The 12,065-nt window shown below is 30.2% G+C and overlaps 2 protein-coding genes across 5 annotated transcripts in view; one reads left to right on the forward strand and one right to left on the reverse strand.

Annotated features, from left to right (window-relative positions):
* LOC129798111 (uncharacterized) overlaps positions 1 to 8,434 on the reverse strand; it is a 47,007-nt gene extending 38,573 nt beyond the window's left edge. The window contains exon 1 of the mRNA XM_055841090.1: positions 8,279 to 8,434. The gene's annotated coding sequence lies outside the window, so the exon portion shown is untranslated. The remainder of the gene's footprint in view (positions 1 to 8,278) is intronic.
* Positions 8,435 to 11,726: 3,292 nt separating this feature from the next.
* Positions 11,727 to 12,065, forward strand: part of LOC129798107 (transcription-associated protein 1) — a 36,850-nt gene continuing 36,511 nt past the window's right edge. For 3 of the 4 annotated variants that reach the window (XM_055841084.1, XM_055841083.1, XM_055841085.1), the window contains exon 1: positions 11,736 to 11,876. The gene's annotated coding sequence lies outside the window, so the exon portion shown is untranslated. Of the gene's footprint in view, positions 11,877 to 12,065 lie in introns of all 4 variants that reach the window. The other variant, XM_055841082.1, reaches the window with a different exon arrangement.

The following is a 12,065-nucleotide window of genomic DNA, read 5'->3' on the forward strand; positions in this document are numbered from 1 at the left end:
ACTGAAGCGGTACCTGGGCCCTTAACAAAAATATTAATTTCAATACACTTATCGTTCGAGTTCTGGAATGGATTTTATGAAATTGCATCAAATCGCAACTTTTCGGAATGTCTTTTTTCTCACAATTTTCTGAACAAATTGCACTTTATCTATCGAAATAACGTAATTATAATAATTTTAGTGATTTCATGGTTTAAATTTAATTGAATTCAATTGAAAATAAGCTATTAAGTATTTTATTAATCCTATAAGATGGTTCTAGCATCTTGCTCTAAATTCTGAAAGAACGAGAAAAGCAGGTTTATTCAGGCTCATAGGGAAGCTTTCTGTGACACATACTTAACTATTTTAATTAATAACAACTTGATATGTTCATAGAGAAAAGGTTTTGCTATCTGTTGTAATTGATTGAATTTAAAATTTCAAAAACATATTTTCTAAAAGAGCATTTAAAACAAAGTAAAAAAAAGTATTTTATTGTTTTATGAATGCTTTCAAATTGTCAATTTCATCGTAACCATAATTTTTGCAATATCTTATGAAAAACTTTATACTTTATATTTGTATTTTTATTGGTTTTAGTGAGGATTCATGATTTTAAAATATTATTTAAAAGGAGTTTAAAAAAAATGACTAAATACGAGATCGTTATAATGAAAGATCATCAAAAGTACCTAGGTTTTGCACTGCAAAAGACCCTGTATTAGATTAAATAAATTATCAAAAGTAAGCAATAAATAAGGAATTATGATAGTGGACTCAATTGTGCGACCAAGACCAAGATCAAAATTTTCAAACCAAGAAATGTTTCCAAGGTCAAGATTACATATTCTGCTGTGATGCATTTACACTTAACAAAACGTCACTTCTGATAAATAATATCCTTATTTCTCTGATATTTTTTTGTAATTTACAAGAATTAGAGAAATGAATATATTACCTCATAATCATGAGTATTGAAAATGCAAGTAAAAATTGTTGACCCTTTATAAACCTTGATATGATTGTACACTAGGCGTGATTACTTTGCAACAGTACTCTCATGATGTTATAGGGTAAGTGTGCCAAATTCCGGCCATCTTGCAATTTCGGCCACCTTTTTTTGTTCCTCGAATTTCCATGAACTTTTAGATTTTACGTACTCTAGAGATTATACAATGCAAAAGAATAACAAAAAATGTAGCTTCAACAAACGAGATGACGTGAAAAAGATATTGGAAGAATTCCCGAAGGGCAGGGAACTATGAGAATGAAGGTGGCCGAAATAGGGCACCAAAGCTATGTCTATATTTTTATTCATTTTAAAATGTATTAAGAATGATTTTAGAGTAAATAAAGACGGTAAACTCTTTACAAGGTTCCAAGCAACACTCTTTAAGAAGAAAGAATAAAAAATCAATTTAAATTTAAAATATTACATTTCAAACTTGAGACTTTGACGCTTGCATGCAACTATGCCGAAATTTAGAACACTTACCCTACCTCGATACACTCATTCTAGAATATGCACCATTTCGATTAAATTTAAGGGTCAAATATCATATTTTTAGATGAGATTCTTTACAATCTCAGCTTCTGTGGTCCAGTATGAAATGCGACCTTATCAGATCGGGCTCAAAATTTTCATGCACACCTTTTGACTCTCATAAATCATGAATATCAAACCCGCCAAAAATCGATTTTCGTGGCCGTCCGTTTATACTATTATCCTTCTTGAATCCTCTATTACAAAAATAATCCTTGTTTAGAACAAATTCTTCCAACTGTAACTAACGGGATATGCTAAGTTTTATTCCTGTTTACCCTTTTTATATAAAACGACCTTAAAATCAAATTTGCAATTCAGGGGTAAAACTTCCCTACTTTTCCCTAATTGAATTATTGTGACGTTTCCCAAAAATTGCTCGGATCTTACCAAAAAGAGATGAGGACTTAATTTATAATATTCGTATTCTCAATAAATTTTAAACAAAATCAAACAAGTGGTGAATTTCAAATTTTAAATGTTAAGTGTGAATTTTCAAGTTCCAACGGTGTTATCACACTTGCTCATTAAAATTTCAAATGCGATTCACATTGATTGACGCTTTATGTGAGAATTCAAATGTATGATATTTGTCTTTGAATCACTTAATATTTAGAATTTGATATAAGATAGAATAAACCTAATTCAGAACTTGGTCCAAATGGGAATTCTTCACAATTTCGTATGATTATTACTAGAGGGATATCAGTGAGTGAAAATAAAGAAGACGTGTCTCTTCTTTCAATGTCCTCTTTATTCTGTCTTAAAATTCTTTTCTTTCATTTTATGTAAGTAAAGTTAGCTGAGATTATTTACAATCTTAGTTTTGAGTCACTGCTCAAGATCTCTATGAAACAATCACAAAAAATATTGAGATCATCACTTTAGTGTGGTTTATTTTATGGGTTCTCCAATATTTGTCCCTTTTAACTGATTTATATTCTTAAGTGCGGAGAGCTATAAAAGTGACAACTTCTTCTAATTTATTTTCAACTCTAATGTACTGTACATATTCTGAATATACCAAAATGAAATTACTATGATGTATCAGAAATCCTAAAAATCATAATTTGCTGCTGGATCATAAACATGATTGGGTATACTACATGATTCAATTTGACATAACTATGAGGATGTAGAATTTTTCTGTAACAAATACAGTACTGAAATTTTTATTTATATATTACTTATTATTAATATTACAATCTTATTACTGGATTCTTTGTACTTTAGATAAATCAAAAATCCAACTCTGTATGTTTAAATAGAAAATTTCCATTTGAAACAGTTTCTGAATCAGGCGATTATACCCTATTTATTGTTAAAAAGGTAGATTTGCTCACAAAAAAATTGGTTGAAATTTAGTTTAGAGCATTAGATGGCGGGGCAGTTTCCCGCAGTCTAACTTTTTTTCTGGACTGACTAAGGGGTCAATTCCCAATAACATGTGTTATGTGTTATTATAATAGGTTTTATCATAACACATAACACATGTTATTGGGAATTGACCCCTAATTTGCTAAACAAATATGAACTAACTATATTCAATAAGTTTCTCTTGAATATTGACTTATTTCTTAAATAAATTATTGTTCATCCAAAAAATATTTATTTTCAAAAGTAATGCAAGCACGAACTACCCCACTGTCCCCTAGTGTGTTTGCTATTATTTTTTAATGCGAAAAGACCACCTTAACCTTCACCTCAACCAGAAGTGAGAAGTCTTTGGGCATCAGCTATCAGATTTTATTAGTTTTTAAAGGATTAAAGTATTACAAAGAAAATATTTTGATCCTTTTCTTAAAGTTTTAATTCCTGTTCTTTCTCCCCATTATATTGACAAAAATCCATTCAATTATCCCTTTTTCAACAAGATTTACCAATAAAAATGCAAAAAACCTACTGAGCGGCTTACTACCATAAAATTATATAGTTTAAAAGAAAGTGTTTTAGGAACATATGGGCTAACAGAAAGAGTATTTTGGGCAATTTGGGCCAAATATACCTGGGAGACCATATGGACGGGAATACCTGATAACCCAATAAACCGTCACAAAAGTTTGCGAAGATTTATGATGAGTAAAGGACACACCCTTAAACGTAAATATTTCAGCCAATGAAATGCAAGAAAAACCCAAATAGGTTCATTGAAAGCTATTGGCTGATAAAAATTTGTTCAATGAATCACATCATTTAATCGATAATTGTAAATTATGCAATCTTAAAAAATGGAATAGCATAACAAATCCAGGGGATCACTTCCAGTTTCTGGAGCTTACAATAATAGAATTTTAAAACAAATAAACAGAAGTAATATATCTGTCTCTATGAAATATGGAAATACGTTTCATTGATAAAAAGATTCTCAAAAGTTATTGTAACTTATTTAGACTTTACGAGAAGATAAGAAGTAATGAGGATCCTAATTGGGATAGAAATTGAATAAGCAACATAATGAAAAAAATCTGACTATAGGTAAGACCGGGAAAGTAAACAAATGAATATTTCTGTGAGTACAATTTGATAAAAAAAAATGTTTGAAGTTTGAATCAATCTGATAAACATATCAGTGGTGAATAGTGTTTACTCTAAATAAACAGTAATTTGGTCAATAGTTCTTCCAAGGCAAATTTATAAGAATCCACTGTCTAATTTTTTGTCCCGGTTCCCCCTACGACAATTTTAACCATTTCTGTGTTCAAAAAGTCATGACTCATTTTTATCTTGAAAGATAAACTAATTTGTCTTTAATAATACATTGTAGTTCGCCAGATTTATTGTTGTTATTAAAAAGTAAAGAAGCAAAAGTTTGATATTCCAAATTTATAATATTACAAATCAAGAGCAATTTGGAATAAAAAAGAAATATATAAATTTAAAAATCAGAGAACAAAAAACTAAGTTTTTTTTTTTTGAAAATCCTGCTTTTTTAAATTTTATTTCTTATAATTATCATTTTTTTAAATTCCTTTCTATTCTTTTAGGTTAACATAAATTCTTAAAGCAGGATGCAAAGGTTTATTTCTATTCTTCTTGTTTTCAATTTTAGAATGGCATATTGCTAAAGATTTGAGACTTTAAAATTAGAAGTTTTATATTTTTGTTTCACTTTAAATATTGTGAAATTTGATCCAATTTAATGTTAGAATTCAGTAAATTTTACATTTTAAAGATTTTTTTTATCCAAGGACGTCAATAAATTTTTAAATTAGGATTCGAAGCTTAGTTATTTACCTTATAATTGAGAAAAATTTTAACATAAATTTGAACAAAAAGAAAATGTCAACTTTTTACAATTTCAAGGGCTTAAGATGAATTAGAAATAAGTATTATTCGTCTGCTTCAACCGTTCTTGTACCTGCATTTGTTCTATTTCCGGGTTTTAATTGGTCCAGAATTTATTCAATTATGTTCTTATTGGGTTTCCAAAATAAACTCATCTTTGATGCTATCAAAAAGTAATTTAAAAAAAAATCTTTCAAACCTAGCTAAATAAAACATATTTAATAAATGCAACTGACTCTCAATTCTGAGATAAATCTTTAAGCGTTAAATCTTTAAATTGGCCTTTAAAGTTTGAGTATTCTCCAAAAAATATTTTTATTTTAAAAATGTATAATTTCTTTCAGAGGTTTAGCCTACTTCCCGAAGGCCTGAAAATTCTAAATAACGAGCAATTTTTATTGCTTTTTAAGACCTAATACGTCACTTAATCTTTAATAACACAATCATAAGTCAAATTTTTCCAAAAAATCGTTATTGATAGTAAATTAGAGCAGTTAAGGCATATGGCTAAGCCTTAGGTCTGAAGCCGTATAACAAAATTCACAATATATAAGCTGAAGTGAATATTCTAAACTTCTTAAGTTTTTTTCCATTTTAAAGCCAACCGGAATAACTTTTAAAACCCTTAATTACGCAGAAAATGTTGAAGGAATTGAAATGAAGCGTAAATCAGAATAGTAAATTATCAATTTTGATACTAAATGCTAAAATTAAATCTTTAAAAGCTTTCATTATCTCAGGATTTTAGGATGAATCCCAAAATATAAAAGATCTATGCATCAGAATTTTCTAAGCTGTCCCTTCCTTTCCCGACGCTCACCGTGTCACCGTATCTTTTTTCTCTAGTGCAGAGACAGAGACAAGGTTAAAAAATTAAGTTTATAAAGACTTTGCATGACGAATGGAAAAAATGCAAATATCATCGTTGTCAACGTTTTTTTTTTTTTTAAGTTAAATAAAAAGAGTGTATCATTTTAACATAAAATATGTGAAATTGTTAAGAATCTTACTTAATATTTACGAATATACGAAAATTTGAATATATTTTTTAGACTTGCTATAAGAATTTAGACAAATTTTGAATTTTATCAAGGTGTTACATGGGTCAAGAAGACTAAAAACAGAATATTTTTTCACTGCAATTGGATACGTGATGTCAAATAAATTTAAAAAAAAAATGGTATTTTTGTATAAAATTCCCCCAAAAAATTAAACTTAATTTTTTGCAAAAGTCCTTCGTTCAAGGATCATTTTAACTCATCTGCTAAAAGATAATATTTAATTTTTGGATTTCAAATGATCCAATTCCGGAAAAACTTGTCCACCTCAAAGTATTTTTTCTTTTTTTTTTTTCAAAAAACTACCTAAATTCAAGTAGGGGAGACCGGAGTAGAATTAGCCACCAAATCAAATTTTTGATTGCGTATAATTTGTACAAAAAACGTTTCTATGAGGCTGATAAAAATTTCAATGAATAGTAAGGGAAGTATATATTTAGAATAAAGAGTGGTTTTCTTAATATTCCTTCGAAGGCAAACTATAAGGTACCACTATCTAATACTATACGTGGCTAATTCTACCCCGGTCTCCCCTACCAGAAGCTGAATTTTTTAATTATTTTACTGAAAATGTTAGAAAATATATTTGAAATGTTACACTCTTATACGCCTACACAGAAAAAAATATTTTGTAAAATTATTCGTAAATGTTTGTGAAATCCTATGGAGTACTTACGAAATGCTCGTGAATCATATAACCCACAAACAAGTTCGTAAAATTTTGTACTTTTATCACAAACATTGTTCGTAAAATGATAATTTGACGAAGATTTTTTATACTTTTACAAACATTTGTTCGTAAATGTTCGTAAACACACAAAAAATGTTCGTAAATTTTTGTTTGTCTGGCAAAATTTACGAACAAATACGAACAAATGACAAAATTTTAGGAACATTTTTTGTGTATTTAGGAACATTTACGAACAAATGTTTGTAAAAGTACAAAAAATGATCGTCAAATGATCATTTTGCGAACAATGGCTTCAATTCTGAGACCAAGATTAAGATCAAGATCAAGAAAATTTCAAGATTTTGGTATTCTGATAAATAACGACAACTTGCATAAGTATTTCAGGGTTTATCACACGTCACAATTTTTGTGTGCACTTCTTCTATTCCCGATAATATCCTGTCATATATTATTTAATACAACCTATAATTATTTTTTCTAATTTTATATGGCGAAATGTCAACAAATTCGGCAAAGAAATGAAGATATTTGTCAGAAATTACGTTTCGTAAAGTGTATGGAAAATCTTGAAATCTATGAATATGAATATGAAATTTTGACCTTGATATTTGACAGCTTGAAATTTTGATCTTGATCTTGGTCTCAGAATTGAGGCTAATGTTTGTGAAAAAAGTACAAAATTTTACAAACTTGTTTGTGGGTTATATAATTCACGAGCATTTCGTAAGTCCTCCATAGGAATTCACAAACATTTACGAACATTTTTAAAAAATATTTTTTTCTGTGTAGGAAGCTTGAATTAAATAATTATTTTTTTTATATTGGAAAAAAATGGAGAAAAACATGCTGTTTTTAGTCTGTTTGAACTATGTAACCTTTTTAAAAGAATTTTATAAAATTGTCAACTTTTTAAAAAGTTATTGCGAAATAATATAAATCTTTAATAATAATAAACAGACATTAAGTTCTCTGAAAGATTTATTTTTAACCGTTTTAGAATGGGCAGAATATGGGCTGGCAGAAAGCGCGGGAAGAGAGCATGCCTCGAATTTCTTCTGCCTTCAACGTTATTTTCTCTGAAAGTGCAACAATCCGAGAAGTCTTCCAACAAAGAGTGTACCATGACTTTGCCGATTTGTATGAGATTTTTTTTTAGCCACTTGCTCCGTAATTGGAACAATTTAACTTTCAAACGAAACAAGCCTCCCCCAAAACAACCAAAAACCTCAATGGCCAAGTCTCTTTAGGCGGCAGATTCCATTTGGAGAGAAACAAATTGCTTCTGGATGGAAGAACTGTTTCTTCATTTTTGCCTTTTCAGGGCTTTTTCGAATCTCTCTCACTTTGAGTTCCATTCGAGATATTGTAATTAGATATCCCTCTTTTATCATTGCAATTGTAATAAAATTTATGACGTGTCAGGAACATTTTGCAGACGCCCGCCATAAAAAAATGCCAAAGGAGTGCATGTAAATTTGATTGAAATTTTTTTTCGCACATTTTACGCCTTAAAATAAATCCAAATACTAATTTAGGACACGAAATTCTACGTGCAAGTGCATTAGAAATGAATTAATTGGATAAAATGTCGCACAATTGCTGTACATTTCACGTAATCGCGACCCGAATTGTTGCCCTATTGAGTTGCAGAGTCATGAAAAAATACAGATTTTCCACGGGAAATTCACCGAGAAAACTATGAGAAATTGTGCAACTCACCGTTCTGAAGGGTTTAGAGATGTCTTCCAATCTCTCTATGATAATTCACAGCCAAAATCACAAGCTAAAATCTCTTCGATTGCTCACTGAAAAATCGCAGCCACTTTCTTCTTCTCGCGTGAATAAAATGAAACAAATTCCACCAAAAAACGACTGGAACTGAAACTGGAAGGGGTATGTCAAAAAACTTCACTGGAATATGTACCCAATAAACAAGGCTCGGACATACTGCTAGAATTTTTGCAGGACAAGTCCTTCAAAATAACCGGACATTTCTGGCAAATATTATTATTTAGGGGAGACCGGGGCATTATTAGCCACGTACAGTTTTAGATAGTAGTATCTTATAGTTTGTCTGCGAAGGAATATTAAGAAAACCACTCTTTATTCTAAATATATACTTCCCTTCCTATTCATTGAAATATTTATCAGCCTCATACAAACAAGTTTTATACAAGTTATACGCAATTAAAAAAATCATTTGGTGGCTAATTTCCCCCGGTCTCCCCTAAACTTTTAATGCTTAGTTAATATCGCCTTTGAGTGCTTAATGAATTTTGTGAATGTTTTTAGATTTAGTGTGTATGTAGAATTTTGATTGATTGTTTATTATTATTATTTTATTGTATTTTATTTATTTTTTTTTTGTTTAATTTTGGTATTGAGCTTACATGACCACAAAACCACCCAGTCGCCCCGTCGGAGCAGTCTGTGGTTGTATTATAGCTCCTTGTGTAAGCCGATCTCCATTATGAATTTAACAATTTCTTATGACCCAATGGGTCACAAAGCAAATTTTGTACAGACTGGCTCCCTAGAATAGAATCTCTCTGACCAGTATACTTGCGACAGATATTAAGCAAATGGGGGATAGTTGTAAATAATTTTAATTAATTTTAAATAATTTTTTGGTGATTAGAGGCATTATTTCAAGGATCCAAGAAACATGTTAAAATTTTATTAATAATGCTGACTGCTAACACAAAATTCCAAAAATTCGCAAGCGAGATTTTCGGGACATTCATTTTAATATTATTTTTTTCTTGTACAGTAGACTGTCTCAAATTCGGGCAATTGGGACCGAAATGTAACCCGAATTAGAGGGAAATTCGGGCGAAAACCTTTTTGAAATGCAACGATTTTTTATTTATCTGCACTGCATACACATATTGAGTTTACTTACTCATATAATATTGTAAAGTAAATTACATGAAAATCCCTTAGTAATACAAAATCACATCAAAATTAAGACACACCATGGCAAATTTGAGCATATTTGCTTCATTTGATAATCATAATGAAACTTGAAAAATGACAACAAACTTTTTCCAAATTTAAGTGCTGCTCGAATCAAAAAGTAGTTCGATCTTAAAAGAGCCGAATTAGCGAGAGTGTACTGTACAAAAATGGGGTTGTCAATACTACGTATTGTCTCGTGGAATCAAGTACAGTGAAGTTCACTTGATGTTAATTCGAACAGTCAAACACTTATTTTAACGCTTCCATTCCATACTATGCTATCTCAGAAGAATGACAATTTTTCAGGAGAGCTATTTGAAGTTGGCGATTTCCCGTGTAATTTTTTTTTCGAAGAAATTGAATATCTCGTTACCCAAACGTCGGATAACCACCAAATTTTCAGGAGTTGTAGATCTCGATCATAGGAACAACATATCTCTCGGAAAAGTCGACTTAGCATAGTATGGAATGGAGTCGTCAATATAGCCTGTGCATTACCCATCACCTAAAGTGAAAAGCAACACTAATTCGACTAGAATAAACACGACAAGACAAGAACAAGGTATTCTGTTTATGACCAAATTACTTGTTACCTTTACCTTGAATTTGTTTGTTTTGATAAGATTTCTATAAGTTTAATTAATAAATAAAATCAAGAGAATTGGCAAATTAATCACGTCGTGATTCGTGATGAGTATTTGCTTAAAAATGCATATTTTTTCTTGATATTTCTGAAGCAATACTGAACAAATACTTCGTAATACAGTAGGTAGATAGACTCTCTCTAATTCGGCTCTCCGCCGGACTACTTTTTTATAAATTTATATATAAAATTTTAACATAAATTTTTGGTTCTTTGAAATAATGTCTCAAAGGGCACTCAATGGGTCAAGTGGTGGAGTCCGCGATCAATCTCTTTAACCTTCTTCTAGCTTTAAACGTGTTTAACGAAAATTTAGACAACATTAGTCCATGTGATAAACAGGATGGTAAATATTATGATAATGAGTTTATATTTATTTTTTAATAAAATTTTCTTACGTTTGTTTCATTTTTATAGTGTATGTTTAACAACATAGGAGCATATTTAAAAAAAAAAAAAAATACTTTTTAAGCCATTAAACTTGAGCCTTTTGAAGCCATTAAAAGTAAGTGAAATTTAATCGATGGATTTATAAACATCATGCCACCTTAGCAAACATAAACAGCAAGCGCTGAAAATTAGCGCTTTTAACTTTATTATTTTTGCCTTTTGTTGCTGTTTTGCTAAATTTAAGCATTTAATTGCATTTAATCTTCGATTGGATTTATTATCTAGCAATTTTTTTACGATATTGACTAATATTGAATGTAATACATTCGTAAAATATGCTCATACTCATAATTTTTGGTATCAAGTTTCTTTATCAACAAAAAAGATCATTCAATATATGAGTTTTCGAATTGATCAAGGGGTAACTCATATTGAGAAATCCTCATCAATTGTTCGAGAAACGCTTCCCGAACCCCAGAAATCCACTTTTTGCATCGCGAAACCCAAGATACCCAAGAATTGCATCGGAAAACCCGAGAAAACCAAAAATTGCATAGCGAAACCCGAGAAACCAGATTTCTGTATCGCGAAACCCGTGAAACCAGAAACCCTTGTCAGAAAAAATGGGAATGAGTTACCCCTTGGAATTGATTTTCCCCTCTTGAAATTAAAAGGAAAAAAATTAAAAAAAAAAAACATTGCTACGAAGGCTACGGATAATAATAAAGATATGTATGTACCACTTTTTTTTCAGATATGTAATACATTGCTGAAGTTTTTAACTATTCTTAACTAAAAATAAAACACGCCATTTAAAATTCCGTAAAAGAAAATAATTTTATAAGGCAGACTCGATTATAATTAATTTTTACTAGAAATGTTAGAATAATAATCTTAAATTCTGAAGGACAGATAAATTATAGCTTTAACATTCTAAATTTTTCGTGTGAAATTCCGATTCGTAATAAAAGTGGAATACAAAAGTAGGCAAAACAAAAATATTTTAAAAGTATAATCTAAAATAAAAGCTAAATTTAAAAAAGAAATCAGGACTAATATATACGAAAAATACCCATTTTTGAGGTCCAATGGACATGTCCGTGGAGAGATCTGAAGTTGTCTTCTGTTTTCTAGCAGTAATCCACTTTATTCTTTGATGGGGTAAATTCTAGAAGTGAAAAAATTTAGTGGGTGCGGTGAAGTGCTGTGACAAAGTGAGTGAGCTCCGCTTTTTAAGACTAATTTCGTGTGAAATACGTGATCCTGTGTATTCCTTTGTGTTTCATCAAGCAGAAGAAGACGTCAATGATGCCGTCTGAGTAGAAGGTAAGCAGAAAATTATTCCTTTGACCGATTTTTGAGACCATTTCTCGATCAGTGAACATAACCTCACTTCCGTGTGTCAGAGGAAAAAAACAATTTTGGGGGCTTCACCTTCAGAAATAAACGGATAATTTTGCTATTTTTTGCTTGTTCGGCAATTGCTATTGTTCCTCAGTGAAATAAATTACTGTT

This window comes from Phlebotomus papatasi, chromosome 1 (assembly GCF_024763615.1).
Source record: "Phlebotomus papatasi isolate M1 chromosome 1, Ppap_2.1, whole genome shotgun sequence".
NCBI lineage: Eukaryota > Metazoa > Arthropoda > Insecta > Diptera > Psychodidae > Phlebotomus > Phlebotomus papatasi.